This window comes from Bison bison, unplaced genomic scaffold, assembly GCF_000754665.1.
Source record: "Bison bison bison isolate TAMUID 2011002044 unplaced genomic scaffold, Bison_UMD1.0 scf7180017864275, whole genome shotgun sequence".
Lineage (NCBI taxonomy): Eukaryota > Metazoa > Chordata > Mammalia > Artiodactyla > Bovidae > Bison > Bison bison.
In genome coordinates this window covers 626,827-645,433 of record NW_011494847.1, presented here as the reverse complement: position 1 = coordinate 645,433, position 18,607 = coordinate 626,827, and the positions used below count along the sequence as shown (strand labels likewise).

The window sequence follows — 18,607 nt, the reverse complement described above, 5'->3', positions numbered from 1 at the left end:
AAGATGGAGAAGCTCTATATGGTCAACAAAAACAAGACCAGGAGCTGACTTTGGCTCAGATTATGAACTCCTTATTGCAAAATTCAGACTTAAACTGAAGAAAGTAGGAAAAAACCACCAGACCATTGAGGTATGACCTAAATCAAATCTCTTATGATTGATTACACAGTGGAAGGGAGAAATAGATTTAAGGGACTAGATCTGATAGAGTGCCTGATGAACTATGGACAGAGTTTCATGCCATTGTAGAGGAGACAAGGATCAAGACCATGCCCAAGAAAAAGAAATGCAAAAAAGTGGTTGTCTGAGGAGGCCTTAAAAATAGCTGCAGAAAGAAGAGAAGTGAAAAGCAAAGGACAAAAGGAAAGATATATCCATTTGAATGCAGAGTTCCAAAGAATAGCAAGGAGGGATAAGAAAGCCTTCCTCAGTGATCAGGCAAAGAAATAGAGGAAAATAATAGAATGGGAAAGGCTAGAGATCTCTTCAAGAAAATTACAGATACCAAGGGACTATTTCATGCAACGATGAGCTCAATAAAGGACAGAAATGGTATGGACCTAATAGAAGCAGAAGATATAAAGAAGAGGTGGCAAGAATACACAGAAGAACTGTACAAAAAAGATCTTCATGACCCAGATAATCACAATGGTGTGATCACTGACCTAGAGCCAGACATCTTGGAATGTGAAGTCAAGTGGGCCTTAGAAAGCATCACTACGAACAAAGCTAGTGGAGGTGATGGAATTCCAGTTGAGCTATTTCAAATCCTGAAAGATGATGCTATGAAAGTGCTGCACTCAATATGCCAGCAAATTTAGAAAACTCAGCAGTGGCCACAGGACTGGAAAAGGTCAGTTTTCATTCCAATCCCAAAGAAAGGCAATGCCAAAGAATGCTCAAACTACCACACAATTGCACTCATCTCACATGCTAGTAAAGTAATGCTCAAAATTCTCAAAGCCAGGCTTCAGCAATATGTGAACCGTGAACTTCCTGATGTTCAAGTTGGTTTTAGAAAAGGCAGAGGAACCAGAAATCAAATTGCCAACATCTGCTGGATCATGGAAAAAGCAAGAGAGTTCCAGAAAAAACATCTATTTCTGCTTTATTGACTATGCCAAAGCCTTTGACTGTGTGGATCACAATCTACTGTGGAAAATTCTTCAAGAGATGGGAATACCAGACCACCTGATCTGCCTCTTGAGAAATCTGTATGCAGGTCAGGAAGCAACAGTTAGAACTGGACATGGAACAACAGACTGTTTCCACATAGGAAAAAAAATACATCAAGGCTGTATATTTTCACCCTGCTTATTTAACTTATATACAGAGTACATCATGAGAAACACTGGCCTGGAGGAAGCACAAGCTGGAATCAAGATTGCCAGGAGAAATATCAATAACCTCAGATATGCAGATGATACCACTCTTAAGGCAGAACGTGAAGAAGAACTAAAGAGCCTCTTGATGAAAGTGAAAGAGGAGAGTGAAAAAGTTGGCTTAAAGCTCAACATTCAGAAAACTGAATACCATCTGGTCCCATCACTTCATGGCAAATAAATGGGAAAACAGTGGAAACAGTGGCAGACTTTATTTTGGGGGGCTCCAAAATCACTACAGTAGGTGACTGCAGCCATGAAATTAAAAGACGTTTACTCCTTGGAAGAATAGTTATGACCAACTTAGATAGCATATTAAAAAGCAGAGACGATACTTTGTCAACAAAGGTCCGTCTAGTCAAGGCTATGGTTTTTCCAGTAGTCATGTATGGATGAGAATTGGATTATAAAGAAAGCTGAGCGCCGAAGAATTGGTGCTTTTGAATTGTAGTGTTGGAGGAGACTCTTGACAGTCCCTTGGACTGCAAGGAGATCCAACCAATCCATCCTAAAGGAGATCAGTCCTGAATGTTCATTGGAAGGACTGATGTTGAAGCTGAAACTCCAAAACTTTGGCCACCTGATGCGAAGAGCTGACTCATTTGAAAAGCCCCTGATGCTGGGAAACATTGAAGGCAGGAGGAGAAGGGGATGATAGAGGATGAGATGGTTGGATGGCCTCACTGACTCAGTGAACATGAGTTTGGGTAAACTCCGGGAGTTAGTGATGGACACACAGGCCTGATGTGCTGTGGTCCTTGGGGTTGCAAAGAGTCGGACACTACTGATTGACTGAATTGAACGGATGGTGGAGTGGGTGCTTGATTATAGTGTTCTTTCTGAAAAACCTTGTCTTTGTTTCTTACCACACCAATGCTGCAGGGGAAAGAAAACAACATCTCCAGTGTAAAGATGCAGATTCTTTTCTCTAACAAATTTCTGCTACCAGTTTGATCCCTGCCGTGTCAACTTCTTGCCTCATTCATGTCCATGATTTTGCTGCTACCAAAGTACCTTAAGGGAGTCTCATAACTTGCTTAATTCAAGACTCCAGACAGCCTCTAAGAGGTTTCCTGAGTCAAAGGGGCCCATTGCTGAAAATCTAGATGCTGAAGTATTTGTAGATCAGTGTCAAAGCTGCTAAGGGCCTAAATGGAGCTTGTAGGGAATACGTGACTTAGAAGTGCAGGCCTCAGGGCTTTTATTTGGATGCTTTTGAAGGTAAGCTACAGCAAAACAATATGGAAACTTGTCTCACAAGACAGGAAATTCAAAGTGAGAGTTAATTGCAGGTATGTTACAATCAGCTACTAAATGCTGTCATCAGGACCTAGTTCTCTCCGATTTGCAGTTTTCAGGCTTTGTATTTGGCTGATTCATCTTGCAGAAGATGCAAGATGGCTGCCAGGGGCAACTGGGACTGATATTTCCTCAGTCTCAAGAGAGACAGAAGAGAAAGAGAGAGAGGGGAAGGAGGGGGTTGAGAGAGAAAAAAGAAGAAATGAGGAAGAACCATGGAATATAATGTCTTTACTTCATCCTTATGAGGGTCACTTAAGTCACATGCCTATTTCTGGATTAATGATAGCCAGAGGAAAGCGATGTACTAATTTGAGGGTAAATATATGAGAAAATGAGGAGTTCTGTTAGGAAGAAATAGGAGGATGAATTCTGGTTGGGAAACAATGAAGTGTTACTGTTAGGAGAAGTGGCTCAAAAGATACGAAAAATTTAGAGATGCCAGTTGTCCCATGAGTGGCAACTGGAGTACACATGGCCTTGAGGCAGATCCTCCCCACCCAACACACCCTGCAATTCGGGAAAGTATGTAATATACATATGTACAAATTTTCAGCTTTTTAAAGGAGGCGTCATAACGTGTTTCAGGCATTTCATTGACAAAACTCTGATAAATGAGAAGCTGTCAGAGATTTAGAAAGAAAAAAGGAACGTTTATGCAAATAACTACACATTCAAGAAAATAATGCTGTTCACGTTGAATAATTTAGATAACTTACATAAAATGATCATTTTGTGTTGTTGTTCTATGTAAATTTCTGCCAACATCCCATTTAAAGTCCTTATATATTCTCACTGGGAGGCAGCTTGAAGTGATGGTTTACAGTGTGGACCAGGGAGCTAGGTGACCAGAGCCGAATCCTCCACCCTGCTGCAGAACAGCTAATTAGTCTGGGGCAAGTCATTTAATTTTCTGTGACTCAGTTTCCTCCTCTGCATGTAAAATGGCAATGATAAGAAAGGCAATAACAAGGTCACTCTGAGAATTCAAAGAATTAATACATATAAAGTGCTAAGAATAGTGACTGATCTGTAAGTACTAATATGTTTGATAGATAAAATAAGTGTCCCAGTATTCACCCTACATTTACCTCATGCACTGTATGGTTATCACATATTTCCCTATGCATCCCTGGTCTTTGAGAGCTTATTCCATTCTGTGTTCAGGAAGCATCTCTCAAGACCCCAATTTTACTCTTTATGTCCCCTGTTTAAATCAATGGTCCAAAATCTAGAGAATCTGACTTCATAGGTCAGCCTTTCTTATTTCATAGGAAACGAAATGGAAGGTAGGAATTGCCAGCTGTCTGGTGTTTAATGGGGAATTTCCCCCCACCCTTCCAACTATTTTTTTTTTTTATAGTTCACCTATCGTACTCATGTGCAATTGAATGCCTCTCCCGTACACTATACTTGCCAACTCTATCTCCAGTAATTATTCTGTTTTAGTCCACTGCAATGTACCTGCCAACAATCTGAAATGTGCAGGTGGTGGCTGCTCAGCACTGCCTGCTTTGAGCTCCCCCATTTGCATGCACCCCGTGGTGGCAACCTAATGTGATGGCTCTGACACCGCTTACAATGGAGACAATGACAGGAGGCCAGGGCTGCACAAGTGCCTCTTCTATTTACCATCCAGATGATTTTTTTTTTTTGCAATCCCTTTCCTTTCTTTTCCTCAAAGAGAGACAAGGTAAGAACCCGCACACACTATGCTTTAGGCTGATGTGAACCACTTGTAAAATACAGGAAAATAAAAGCCCTCAGTGCCTCAGGAGAAACATAGTCCCTTCTCTCCCCCATCTCCATTCCTCATCCACTTCGCACCTACTCTGAACAATTAAACAAAACACAATTCATCAGTAACTACTTTTGACACATGAGAGTACGTTTTTTCTTGACTTTTGTCAACAGAGATACCCTTTAAAAATGTATTCTATATTCCTTTAGGGAATGTGACAGATAACAGCTAAAAACGATGAGTTTTTCTGTAACACACCATTTTTGCTCATCGATTCCTTTCTCTTTATTTTCTCAAAAAAGAACTCTTTGGGGCTAGAATTTTCTAAGATTGGACTGAACTTAACTATTATCTAAAAAAATTCATTATTTTAAAATTGTTGAGTTACATTCTTTCAATTATTTTTGAATTATGGAAGAAGTATAGTGTTCCCATTCTGACAATGGACTCCAAACGTTTATTGGTGTGACTCAAAAACAGCGATCAGCTCCAATCTTACAAGATTAGTCTTTCGTGAAGAAGTGAAAAGGAATCCAAATCTGAAGTAGCATGTTTAGAGCCCTTTTAACATCATGATGTTCTGAAATTACAAGCCTGAGTGTGCAATTATTACATTTTTTTCTTCATCTTTTTTAAAGTGCTCCTGTTAAAAGTCTCATTCTGAATCTGCTCCAATAAAGTATTCATGACAAAAAGGAAAGAAGCCTCAGATATCTTCTGGATTAATTTTCTAAGTGAAAGTGCAGATCAAATGTCTCTCAGAGCCTCCCTCCCAGGTCAAGAGCTGAGTCCTTGGCCACAACTCTCTTCTCTTAAACATACCTTTGACTCACTCTTCTTTCCAGGGGCTTTTCTGATCCTTTTTTCTCCACCCTGTTGCATTTTCCTTTTCAAATGCTAGCCTCCTCGTGCTTTTTTTTCTATCTCACATCATCTTTTCAAGAGTATAATGAGACAAAAAGACATGTCCTGGGAGTATAAAGGGCTGTGTCCACTTTTCTTTCCTTCTTCAGGTGATCGCTTTCAGATTAAAGTTGCATTATACCTGTTAGAGGCCTCAACGCTCAAAATGGAGATCAAAAAGTCAATGGCTTCTAACTGTAAGAAAATGTAAGGACTGATTATTTTATGTTCTAAAAAGGCTTTAGGTGTCTGTGTGCCAGAATCAAAGAAGGAAATTTGGGATCTCCTCAGTATGGGGTCGCACAGAGTTGGACACGACTGAAGCGACTTAGCAGTAGCAGCAGGAGCAGTTGTTACTCCCTTAATTTTGTGAATGAAATTGAGTCCAAGAAAGATATAGTGACAGGTGATTCAATTCATACATTTTTTTGCCTTGTTTTTATTGAACACCAATTATGTGTTAGAAACTACACAAACGGAGTTGAGTGAAAAACAAACACACTTAGGAGAAGCTGACTTCTAGGGAGGAGGCACATAAACAAACGGTCTACTCACGTGGCAAATGCAATGAAAAAGATGATGGAAGTAAAGAGAGCTTGAAGAGAAGAAGACAGCTTTCACCTCTGAAGCCTGGGACTACGGAAATGGGAGGAACTGGTGCCCAGGCTGTGTTACTTGCTCAGGGGCACTCAGTCATCTGACAGCAGAAACATGACTGGAATCCAGGCCTTTAAATCCCCTTTTCTAGTGACCAGCACTTTGCTAGTCTTCCTTTGAAGCCAGTTCTTAAAATCAATAGCATGATTTTTTCCCCCTCTTTCCTTTGTTTCTGGGCATATTTCCCCTCTGTGTGTGTGTGTGTGTGTGTGTGTGTGTGTCTGATTCCCCTCAGTCGTGTCTGATTCTTTGTGACCCCATGGACTGTCAGGTTCCTCCATCCATTGGCTTCTCCAGGCAATGGTACTGGAATAGGTTGCTATTTCCTCCTCCAGGAGATCTTCCTGACCCAGGGATTGAACCTGTAATTCTTGCATCTCCTGCATTGGCACTGTGCCACGGAAGCCACATTTCCTCTTTAGCCACCACCTAAAATTAGGAATCAATTCCAGCTTGTCTGAGACTAAACTGGATTGGCACAGTGTATGTTTATCAATTAAAAGTCTCCTGCATGTTCTACGGTAACACTAATGGGACCATGCTCCATATTTTGGTTTTCAGGTGATTGTTTTTAAGGGCAGTAATTCTAAAAGAAAGAAAATAAATAAGAATACAATTCTCTGTGTTAAATTTTTTTTGTTTCTAAACACCATAATACATATATGCCTGAAATTATTTCTCTTTTATTGGTTTATTTATTTGCATACTCACTAATTTCTAAAAGGACTTGAGGTGACATGTAGAGTTCACACAACATAAGATAAAGAGTTAAAGCAGTCATGACAAGTGGGAAAACAGTGCTGTATCAATTTACATTTTAACTGATAATGCACAAGAGTTCTTTTCTTTCCCCACATCTTCACCAACACTTGTTATCTCTGTCTTTTTGATAGCAGTCATTCTAACAGATATGAATTGCTATCTTATTGTGGTTTCAATCTGTATTTCCCTGCTGAACAATGATGTTGACCTTCTTTTCATGTACCTGTTTGTCCTTTTTGTGTCTTCTTTGGAAAAATGTCTATTTGGGTCCTCTGCTCATTTTTTGATTGGAATTTCTTTTTGTTTGCTATTGAGTAATATGCGTCCCCTATATATTTTGGATATTAAACCCTTAGACAGACAATTTAAAATATTTTCTCGCAACTTGTAGACTGCCTTTTCATTTTGTTGATGATTTCCTTTGCTGTGCAGAAGGTTTTCAGTTTGATGATGTACCTTTTGTTTATTTTTGCTTTTGTTGTGCTTTTGGATCATATCCAAAAAAAAATGTTGCCAATATTAAAAAGCATTTTTTTCTATGTTTTCTTCTAAGGGTCTTATGGCTTCAGGTATTATTTTTTAAATCTTTAATCCATTTCAAGTAAACTCTTGGAGTGGAGTAAGATAGGGGTTCAATTTCATTCTTCTGCATGTGATTATCCAGTTTCCCCAAAACCATTTATTGAAAAAACTATTCTTTCCTCATTTAATATTCTTGGCTCCTCTATAAAATATTAATTGATCATATATGTGAGGGTTTTTCTGGGCTCTCAATTCTCTTCCATGGTCTATGTGTCTAATTTTTATGCCAGTTCTATACTATTTTGATTCCCTGGTGGCTCAGAGGGTAAAGCGCCTGCCTGAAATGCTGTAGATCCAGGTTCAATCCCTGGATCAGAAGATCTCCTGGAGAGGGAAGTGGCAGCCCACTCCAGTACTCTTGCCTGGAAAATTTCATGGATGGAGGAGTCTGGTAGGCTACAGTCCATGGAGTCGCAAAGAGTCGGACACAACTGAGCAACTTCACTTTATACTATTTTGATTACTGTAGCTTTTTAATATAGCTTGGAATCAAGACATGTGATGCCTTAAGCTGTGTTCTTCTTTCTCAGGATTGTTTTGGCTATTCAAGGTCTTTTGTAGCTCAACATGAGTTTTAGGACTGTTTTCTCTATTTCTGTGAAAAATGCCACTGAAATTTTGATGGGGATTGCATTGAATCTATAGGTAGTTTGGAGCCATATGGACATTTTAACAATATCATTTCTTCTGATTCATGAACATGAATATCTTTCCATTTATTTTTGTCTTTTCAGTTTCTTTCATCAATGTTTTATAGTTTTCAGTGTACAGGTGTTCACTTCATTGGTTAAACTAATTCCTAAGCACTTTGTTGTTTTTGCTGCTACTGTAAATCTAATTGTTGTCTTTATTTCTCTGTTAGTTTGTTGTTAGCATTTAGAAATGCAACTGATTTCTGCATGTTGGTTTTGTATCCTGGAATTTACTGAATTTGTAATTAGTTCCAATTTTTTTTTTTTTTGCTGGAGTCTTTAGGATTTTATCCATACATGATCATATAATCTGCCAACAGAGACAATTTTACTTATTTCATTCTGATTTAGATGTCTTTCATTTCTTTTTCTTGCCTTTCTTGGACTTCCAGTATTATGTTGAATGGGAGTGGTAAGAGTGGGCACCCTTTTATGTTCCCGATCTTAGAGGGAAAGAGCATGATGTTACTGCTGAGTGTGTTAGTTGTGTGTTTGCCAGGTATGGCACTGTTGTGTAGAGGCACTTTCCTTCTATACCCAATTTGTCAAGAGCTTCTTTCATCAATTCATGAAAACATGTATTTTGTCAAATGCTTTCCCTCCATTTATTGACATCTCAATAGATCATATGATTTCTATCTTTCAGACTATCGATGCAGTGTATCATACTTATTGATTTGTGTATGTTGAACTACTCCTGCATCCCAGGGATAAATCCCACTTGATCATGATGTATGTTCCTTTTAGTATCTTGTTTAATTTTGCTGGAATTATGCAGGAAAAGAGAGTGGCCCAGCCAAACAACCTACTGGTGGTCCTGGACAAGACATTCAAGTCTTAACATGTGATTAAGACTTTTTGAGGCCTCCTGTCCAGACTTGTCACCAACTGAATATTATCAAGTGACCCCAGATGTTGCCACAAAATTCAGTAGACTCCTCCAACTAAACCCTGCTTAAATTCTTGACCAACAGATTATGACCTTGTGAGCATATGAAATGAATAGTAACTTTAAAGCAATAATTATGGGGTGTCTTCTTAGTTTCAATAGATAATTGGCAAAAATTTGTCACTGCCAGGATGATCTTACCAACAAGACTAACACTTCAGCCATCTTGTTTCTCTGGGCTTTAAATTTTTCAGTGCTTTTCTCCTGATAGATATCACATGACTCCTGGGTAGGTTATGTATGGTCAGAGAGAATCTGGATTCCGTCCAAATTTTCATAATTTTTTTCACATTAATCTGTGAAATAATTCCAGCTTTAAATAAAGTATCTTGTATTTCCCCCTAACTGCTTATTCAAATCTCCAACAACAATTCTTGCCCCCAGCAGTTATGAAATTGATCTTAATAAATGCAGATCTGATCTTGTCAATCCCAAGCTTAAAATCCTTTAGTGGTTGTCCTTGAGACAAAGTCCACATTCTAAACCATTTATCCCTTCAGTCCTTTCACTGCCATTCTCCCAGCACTCTATAGCTTCAAATCTCCTAGTAAATGGCTAAATCTCATGACTGGGCTCTGGCATATGCTATTCCCTATGCCTGGAACATTTGTCTCCCGGGTCTCTTGGCTAACTCACAATCATTCAAATCTTAGGTTACCCTTCATTTCTTTAATGAAACTTTTTCTGAGTCTTTCCTCTGTGTTCCTACATCTTGTGCTTACAGAATCTTAGTGCTTGTCACCCTCACTTGGACTAAATATTACTCCAAAAAGTGTGTATAACTTTGGATAAGCCAATTTAAATGACCTTATGTTTTTAAATACCTAAAAGATTGATGAAATTATTTTTTACAGTTAATACACTTTCATTATAAAATAAAAGAGCAAAAAGGAAAGAGATAAACAGCCCACACACTGCTGAAATAGTGGGTCACAGCCACCATGATATTAATATTGATGTTCTCATGAAATTCCATGAAAATGGAAATAGAGACACTAGAAGTATTTCATAAAAGATTAAAAGTCTCATTTGTCTTTTCTATAATGCAGTAAATCAAAAAGTCTTATGTGCATTCTATATGCTATAATACTTTCCAACTTAGTTTTTGCTGAAAGGCTACTTTCACTTTTTTAAATAACAGCTTTTAAGGTGAAGGAATTTTGTAAAAATGTGTTAAAAATGAACCCTATATTTTCTTCAATTATAATTATGTGGTAAACTTAATGAAATAACTTTGAAAGTACCAGGTTATAGTCCCTATCAAGGAAGTCAACTTTTTACTTAAATTTCTCTACCCCAGAGTTAAGAGAACAACTAGAACAACTAGACCTTCAGGGTTTGGGGCTAAGTTAGCTCCTTACATGATGCTGCAAGAGAATGTGAATGATCATTTTGTTTCTTGTCCCAAGGTTAGTACATATGTAGTAAGCTCTGGATGCTTAAAAGAAAAGTCAACTTATTGTATACATTGGATGTCTGAGGGGGTTTCACTAAAGCTCTTGGGTCACTTTATGCAAAGACATATGGTATTATGGTAGTTTATTTCTTGCCTGTAGTTGCTTTCACATGATAATGACTTGAAATCTTTCCAATTAAAAGATTGGTCTCAATAAACAGTAAGGTCCTACCATATAGCACAGGGAACTATATTTATTATCCTGTAATAAACTATAATGGAAAATAATATGAAACTGAACCACATTTTATACACCAGAAACTGATACAATGTTGTAAATCAACTATACCTCAATTAAAAAAAAATCATCTCAGAACAAGCATTGGCCCTCAAGGAAGTTCTCCAGTGCGGATTCTACTTAAATGTTTTAAAACAAAGATTTGCTTTGCCACAGAGTAGCTTCCCTTTAATTTAAACCCCATAAAGCAAAATCACAAGAAAACAATGGAGCTTTGTTAAAAAGTTAAGAATGCTCTCCATCTCTTTTTGTTGCAGGGGAATGTCCAAATTACTTTCTTCTCTGAATTTATTAAGTTATAATTCTTTAGAAAAGGATCATGGTCCATTTAAAAGTGTGATTTCCCATGAACTCTTGACATTTATTTTATTTTGCAAAAAACAGTCTTCCCTCTGTTTTGCAGAACTCTGTACCTGTCACCAGCAGTCATTAGACTTGTTTTCTACAAGACCATTTCCCTCTGGACAAACTCACCTTCCTCCAAGGAAGGTTGAGGCACGTGCCATGCTTCAGAGGAGTCAGTGCTCTCCAAACGAAGCTGAAGCAGGTAGACTACATGTCTCACTACTATAGAAGGTGATTCTGGAGTACATGATTTGGCTTGTGCCAAAGCTATACCTTCCAGGGCTGCTCTTAGAAGATTCCTGAAGCCAGTATTCTACTTTGTCTATGCTTATAGCCAATGGCAGGCTTCCCTTGTGGCTCAGCTGGTAAAAAATCTGTCTGCAATGCGGGAGACCTGGATTCAATCCCTGATTGGGAAGATCCCATGGAGAAGGGAAAGGCTATGCATCCCAGTATGCTGGCCTGGAGAATTCCATGGCCTATAGTCCATATGGTCGCATAGAGTCAGACACAATTGAGCGGCTTTCACTTGTCACTTGTCATAGCCAATGGCAGGGATGCCACAAAAGTCTACTTCACTGCCAAAGACATTATGTTTTCAATCTATCTTCACTTGATATAGTTTTATTAAAGAGACACAACCTAATTAAAGGAAATCCTTGTTACTATGATGTCTACTAGGAATATTATGATTAGAAGTAAATCATCGCAACATCTATAATAAACATATTCTCCAACATTGTGTGTTTTGATTATAAATTTTTTTTTCTTAGCTGACCATAACACCTCCCAGCTTGGGAAGACTTTTATTTTTTAAATAAAAATTGAATCCACTTGGCAGTTTCTAATGAACGTAAATAAGTGAAAATGATTTACCCCTGTGTTGTTCTCTCCCATTTAACTGCTGTCTTTGGTGACAAAAGTACCAATCATCAATGCCTTGGAATCTAATAATTAAGAGTAACTTACTTTCTGTAGCCCACCAGACTCCTCTGTCCATGGAATTCACCAGACAAGAATACTGGAGTGGGTAGCCTTTCCCTTCTCCAGGGGATCTTCCCAACTCAGGGACTGAACCTTGGTCTCCTGCATTGGCAGGCAGATTCTTTACCATGTGAGCCACCAGGAAAGCCCTCATACTACAAAGTGAACAACATACCACCCGGAGGCATATTTGGGTCCGTACTGGAAAAAAATTCTAGTAAGTTCCATACTCTGCAGCATCCAGAGGTAAGTTCATGCCGTGTCTCTGGTAATTCTTCAGACCTTTATGACACCATGTATTTTATACACAATGGATGTACTGGGTGTTTAATGACCATTCATTGTATTCCTTATGAAAAAAGATCTTGCTTCCTCCAGAGAATATTAGAATGATTCACTCATGAGGAGCAGCAAATTTTTACCTTTTTGTAGGAAAGAGTTTGAGCAAAATACCAACCAAGGGCCTACAGTTCTGGAGACAGAGAGTAAACCCTAACAAAAATGTATTTGCTGATCTGGAAAGCAAATTTCTGTACAAGGAATTCTATTATTAATACAAAACTATTGATGTATGTATGTAGTCATGTAAGGATGTGAGAGTTGGACCATAAAGAAAGCTGAGTGCCAAGGAACTGATGATTTTGAACTACGGTGTTGGAGAAGGCACTTGAGAGACCCTTGGACAGCAAGGAGATCCAACCAGTCCATCCTAAAGGAGATCAGTCCTGAATAGTCATTGGGAGGACTGATGCTGAAGCTGAAGCTCCAATACTTTGGCCACCTGATACGAAGAACTGATTCATTAGAAAAGACCCTGATGCTAGGAAAGATTGAAGGCAGGAGGAGAAGGGGATGACAGAGGATGAGATGGTTGGATGGTATCACCGACTCGATGAGTTTGAGCAAGCTCTGGGTATTGGTGATGGACAGGGAAGCCTGGTGTGCTGCACTCCATGGGGTCGCAAAGAGTTGGACATGACTGAGCAACTGAACTGAACTGAACTGATGGAAAGGACATTCTGTTTCAGTTTATCTGTGTAGAAGAATCAACCTACATGCATTGGCAAAGTTCACTTTGAACAAAGGAATACATAAGGGCTCTAGAAGTTTCTATGTTTAGACCTTCCAACCATAGGCTCAGTCCTTCCCAGGATGTGATCTAATTCTCACCATGGCAACCAATAAAATTCCCTGTACCTTGAATGCATTTCAGATCTGCTGCCAGGACTGTACCTAGATGTGGAATGCTTCCAGAACCCTGAATCAACTTAGATGAGGACCCACCAGGCTCTTTGAGATCTTGTTTCAAACTCACCAAGAATTCTAACTTCAAACAAGGTCTCTGAATCAAACCTCCAGTCATATTCCATCCATCACTTGAGGTTTCTGGGCACAGTTCTAAACTCCCTCTCTATCCCAGGCTCTTCTTTTTCCTCCCTAAGCTGTCAAGGCAACCCCACTACAAAGGTCCCAGAAGCCTTTCTGGCAAAATTTCCCAAGATACACTAGAGAAATCATGCACAGATTTAGGACAAGTCAGATTGTGTTTTGAGTGACTCTGGTCCATGAAAGGCCCTGTGCTATCTGGGAATGCAGACATCATCTGGGGTCCACTTCAAGTGGCCTGTCCTCTGCAGGCTTTCTCCAGTCACTCTAACTAAACATGCTCATGGCCCTTAACTTCTCCTCTGTGGCTGTTACAGGCAGTAACCATTCAGTCATTGGAGTAATTTACAGTATGCCCTGTGCCTGGAATGTAGTAGGATCATAATAGGTGTTGAGTCAATAAATGAACTAATGAAGTGGCTAATTAGTAATTGGATTAAATTAAACATGATGCCAACATATATAAATTATTTCATTCTAGATTAGGCTTAAAAGTGTAAGAGAGGTGATTGTGTCACCTCATTTAAACATTGATTTATTCTGCAATACTGCTAAATGGTTAAGAATAAAGAATTGAAAGTCAGGCAAACCTGACCAACTATTTGACATTTGACAAATTACCATCTCTAAGTCCCATTTCCTCATTTGTGAAATTTTTAAAAATTAAGAAAATATTCTTTAATGTACTAACATGAATATTTTCATTCATAATCTTCAAAAACGAGCCCAGATGTACACTTGTCCTCCCAACATTAGAAAGAGATGAGAGAGAAGAAAGAAAAATACAATGGGTACTAGCATTGTTTCTAAGCTTTTCCCCAGTGAGGAGTTGGTCCTGTGCTCTCGCCACTCCATCAAGCCCATGAAGGATAGCTCAATGAATAACTAACAGATGATTACATTTATGAGGAGAGAGTACTCAGAGCAGACAGCTACTTCCTACAGGTGACAAGCAATCTTCCGCTGGGGCCTCACCTGACGAGTCATTTTGGGACGTGATCACAAGGGTTGGAGACTGATGAAATTATCCTGTCCAGCATCAAACACAAAGTGGTTGTAAATCAGCAGAGGCTGTGGCAGAGGGGGAACAGCTCATTCTTTATGCTTTGCAGACAGTTTGCACCTGGGGGCTGCATCAAGCATCCTAACAATCATTAAGTGACCCTATCAAGAGATTTAATAAAAAAAAAAACACACATTAGCCATCTATTGACTTGAACCCTTCAGCTGTCGTGAGGAAGTTGATTTGAAAGCAAGTTATATGATTTAAAAACTTGAATGTGTTGAGGCTAACTCAGCATAGCATGGGCAACTCGTATAAATAAATAGACGCCTGCCTGTTATAACTCTCCACTTGACCTTGCCAGACGATTGTGTACTGAACTTAGACTATCACTGCGTTTCCTGAGGCTTACTTAGGGAAACGCAACCTAAATAAAAAAGCAAGCCAGATAGAGTTTAACCTGGTCAAGGGACTTCTACAAAATCAGAAATTGATCTTGCAAATGCATTCTATAAAAAAAGAAGGAATAAAATATGGATGATTTATCCGTGGTATCTGCTGAACAGCACTTGATTTACACATGAGCTAAAGAAATGTGGAGAAACCATTTTGAAGTTGCCCTGCGGACAGAATCATATTTTAAGAGTAAAAAATTGGCAGGTTTCATTGAATAGGGAAGGAGCTTTCTAAGGATCCCATTTCCCCATCACCGCAAAAGGGATTTATTTGCATTGTTCCCTTTAGTAGTATTGGGAAGTTCCAGTGTAAATCCTTTAGGTTTCACTGTAGGAACCAGCTACTCAGAGGTTTCCAATGCTTGATGCTTTGCACAAAATTGTAGCTTTAAAAAGTGAATGGGAAAAACTATTTTTAAATGGTTATGCTAGAATGGTGGCCAGGCTTACCCAGGGTCATGTTGCAGGCTTATACAAACCCAATGCCTTCCTGATTTCCTCGCAGAACCTGCTATGCAAGGGCATGTGAGTGGCTCTGCATGAAAGGCCTGTGCACATTTAAATAGACTGTTTGAATAGGAATTGTGACTGATGTAAAAATACCCCCTGCATTTTATTTAGTTCTTAGTTCTCCATTTGTAGTTGAAATGAAGCTTTTAAAATGCCTCATTTCCCTTAAATTTTATGAAATCATATATGTTTGATCTCTTAACAGCATTCTTCATGTAATTTTGCAGGGATTATTGAGGAGGATATTAGTTTACTTTTTTGTATTCAGAACTTCTCACAAAATAGTTAATAAGTGAAGGAAAAAAGAAAATATCCCTGATTAACTGTATTTGAAAAGAAAAGGAAAGCAAATGTAGCAATGAACTCCGAGGTTCCCGAGGAGCATGATCTCCAACACTTTACTGATAGCTATTTTTGTGCGCGCTCTGCGGTGCTCTCTCGGTAGTTGCACTTTAATTATCCTGCACTTTGTTCTGGGAAGGTATGTATTGGCTCTCAGCCAATGTGGGCTAGGATTCTTCCTGTCACTACAGTGTCTAACAGCATGTACAGAACAACATCCCAATTAGATCTTTAAGTGTTAGAAACATGATACACCAGTGCATTTTTCTCAGAGGCTGATCAGTGGGAAGTTTCAAAAACACACAGAAGGTAAGCTTCATTCTAATCCTTTAAACATCAGCCCAAGAAGGCAGTCACAGAATCTGAAAATATAATAAAAGATGCTGTATCACTTTGACTTGTATAGTAGTTTTATCTTAAAAACAATTTTATCAGTCAGAATGACCAAATCTTCATTTTCAAAGAACATTCCCTTTGTTATTACCACTTCCCAAGACACAATTTATTTCGTGGATAACAAAGGGAACTGTTTTGCCTCTAGATTCATAAGGTCTTATTGTCAATTTGAGACATCTGGATAAATTAACGTTGGGGACACTTTAAAGAACTATGTAACATATCCCTTTTAGGTTAATTCTCCAAACTAACAACCTGAAATGCCTCTGTCTTTCTTCTGTGTCACTCTCTCTCTTTCTTCTCTTTCAACTTCTATTTGTAAGAAAAACACACATGGCAAAGAAAGCAAGCACCTTTTATTCTTCTGCTCTGCTGAGACAATAATTGTGTAAAATGTCTGGACTAAGTTAAAAAAAGCCAAAGACAGCCTTTAATTTACACCCTGCAATGGGTTAAGAGTCCAGCCTGTCTTCTCTGTTTCTATCAGTCACTCTCTTTACAATCATTGAACTAAGTTATTTTAAATGGTAAAGTAGGTAAATTCTTCCCATTGGCCTTACAATTGAACACCGCATGGATTATCACGTCCATGAATGATTATCTCAGTTTTCATGTTGCGCATATGAAGGTTTCAGATACACAAGTGCTGATGATAACCCTTATAGGTGAGTGCATGGGGACTACGGGTCATAACCAAAGCACAGCAACTGACACAGTTCTGGAGAAACTGGGGAAGAAGAGGAAAGTGAGTTCAGATCTTCACACTCACGTGTGATCTCACTCCCTCTCTCACACATACACAAGCACACACAATTAGACTCTCTTTGATGAACTTACCGCAACAGATGCCTTAAGCGTGATTATTTGGTACAATATTTCAAGTTTTCTTAGTTCCCTGTAACCTTCCCCCAAAAGAATGAAATATTTCTGCTTTCTATTGTTTATGATTCATAATTATGTCCTCCTTTCAAAAGAATATTCCACTGATGCACAAAAGCTGGACATACTCCTTTCAGGACACTGGCTAACATTTAAAGAAAAATTACTGCCCAAAATTCTGTAAGTGAAGTACCACAGTATGTTGAAAGAAGAGATGGGATGATTATTAGACATGGGATTTTAAAAGAATTTTAATCTACTACTGCTACTGCTAAGTCGCTTCAGTTGTGTCCGACTCTGTGTGACCCCATAGACGTCAGCCCACCAGGCTCCCCCGTCCCTGGGATTCTCCAGGCAAAAACACTGGAGTGGGTTGCCATTTCCTTCTCCAATGCATGAAAGTGAAAAGTGAAAGTGAAGTCGCTGAGTCTTGTCTGACTCTTAGCGACCCCATGGACTGCAGCCTACCAGGCTCCTCCGTTCATGGGATTTTCCAGGCAAGAGTACTGGAGTGGACTAATACCAGGCTAAATTTTGATTAACACTGTCCATTAGAGAAGTCTGAGACAATTATGTGGTGTAAAACTGCTGTCTTCATGAATCTTCTTTATCATGGGCTTCATTCTAAAAGTGACTAGAGATGACCAGTGTCTCTAATCACTTTCCCCAGGTTTAGTTCTACCTCGATTCACAGGAAAGGGTCATTTATCTGGAAAAGAATGAGACATCTAATACCACACCATATTTTAAGAGTCAAAAATGCACAACCCTTACTAAAGGCACAGAATCCATAAATTTGGAAGTCTTTTATGGATCCTCATAACAGGTATTATCTTGGCAGGAGTGGAATGGAACTGACCACTGGCCCTCACAGTTGATTTCAGGGCCTTTCTGGTATCCAGATTAAAGGATTTAAAAGCTGACTTAATGAACTGTTTTTACCAGAAGTATAAAGAAAATGAAAATTTGGATAAAACCTGAATAAATGCAAGTCAATGACCAAGTCATCTACTTTATTATAGATTTCTTTCATTGATATGGTAGGTTCCAGAAATATTGCAAAACCTTAATTTTTTTCCAACATTCTTTTATGGATAAGGAAATGGCAACAGGGAAACAAGTGACTTGCCCAAGGTTGCATGGCTGGTAAGTGACAAACCAGGACTAGAGTCTGTGACTGAACTTACTCTGTAAACTTCTCTGTGCTGCTCCCAACCACGACCTTTACAGCATTAACATGTGATAAATGCCTGTTTCCAGAAGATGTCCAGCCTGTTAAAGCAAACCACTGCAGTTACAAAGATGACACTTGGCTTTCTTTAACTTCCTCTTCCACTTACTCTACTTTAGGGGCTTCCCTGATGGCTCAGTTGGTAAAGAATCTGTCTGCAATGCAGGAGACCCAGGTTCAATTCCTGGGTAGGGAAGATTCACTGAAGAAGGAATAGGCTACCTACTCCAGTATTTTTGGGCTTTCCTTGTGGCTCAGCTGGTAAAGAATCCACCTACAATGTGGGAGACCTGGGTTCAATCCCTGAATTGGGAAGATCCCCTGGAGAAGGGAAAGGCTACTCCAGTATTCTGGCCTGGAGAATTCTATCAACTCTATAGTCCATGGGTTCGCAAAGAGTCAGACACGACTGAGC

General features: G+C 39.0%; 1 non-coding gene across 1 annotated transcript; it reads left to right on the top strand.

Moving 5' to 3' along the window:
* The first annotated feature begins 18,316 nt into the window (after window positions 1-18,316).
* TRNAC-GCA lies at window positions 18,317-18,388 on the top strand. The gene has a single exon. It is a non-coding gene; the product is annotated as a tRNA-Cys (tRNA).
* Window positions 18,389-18,607: the final 219 nt, after the last annotated feature.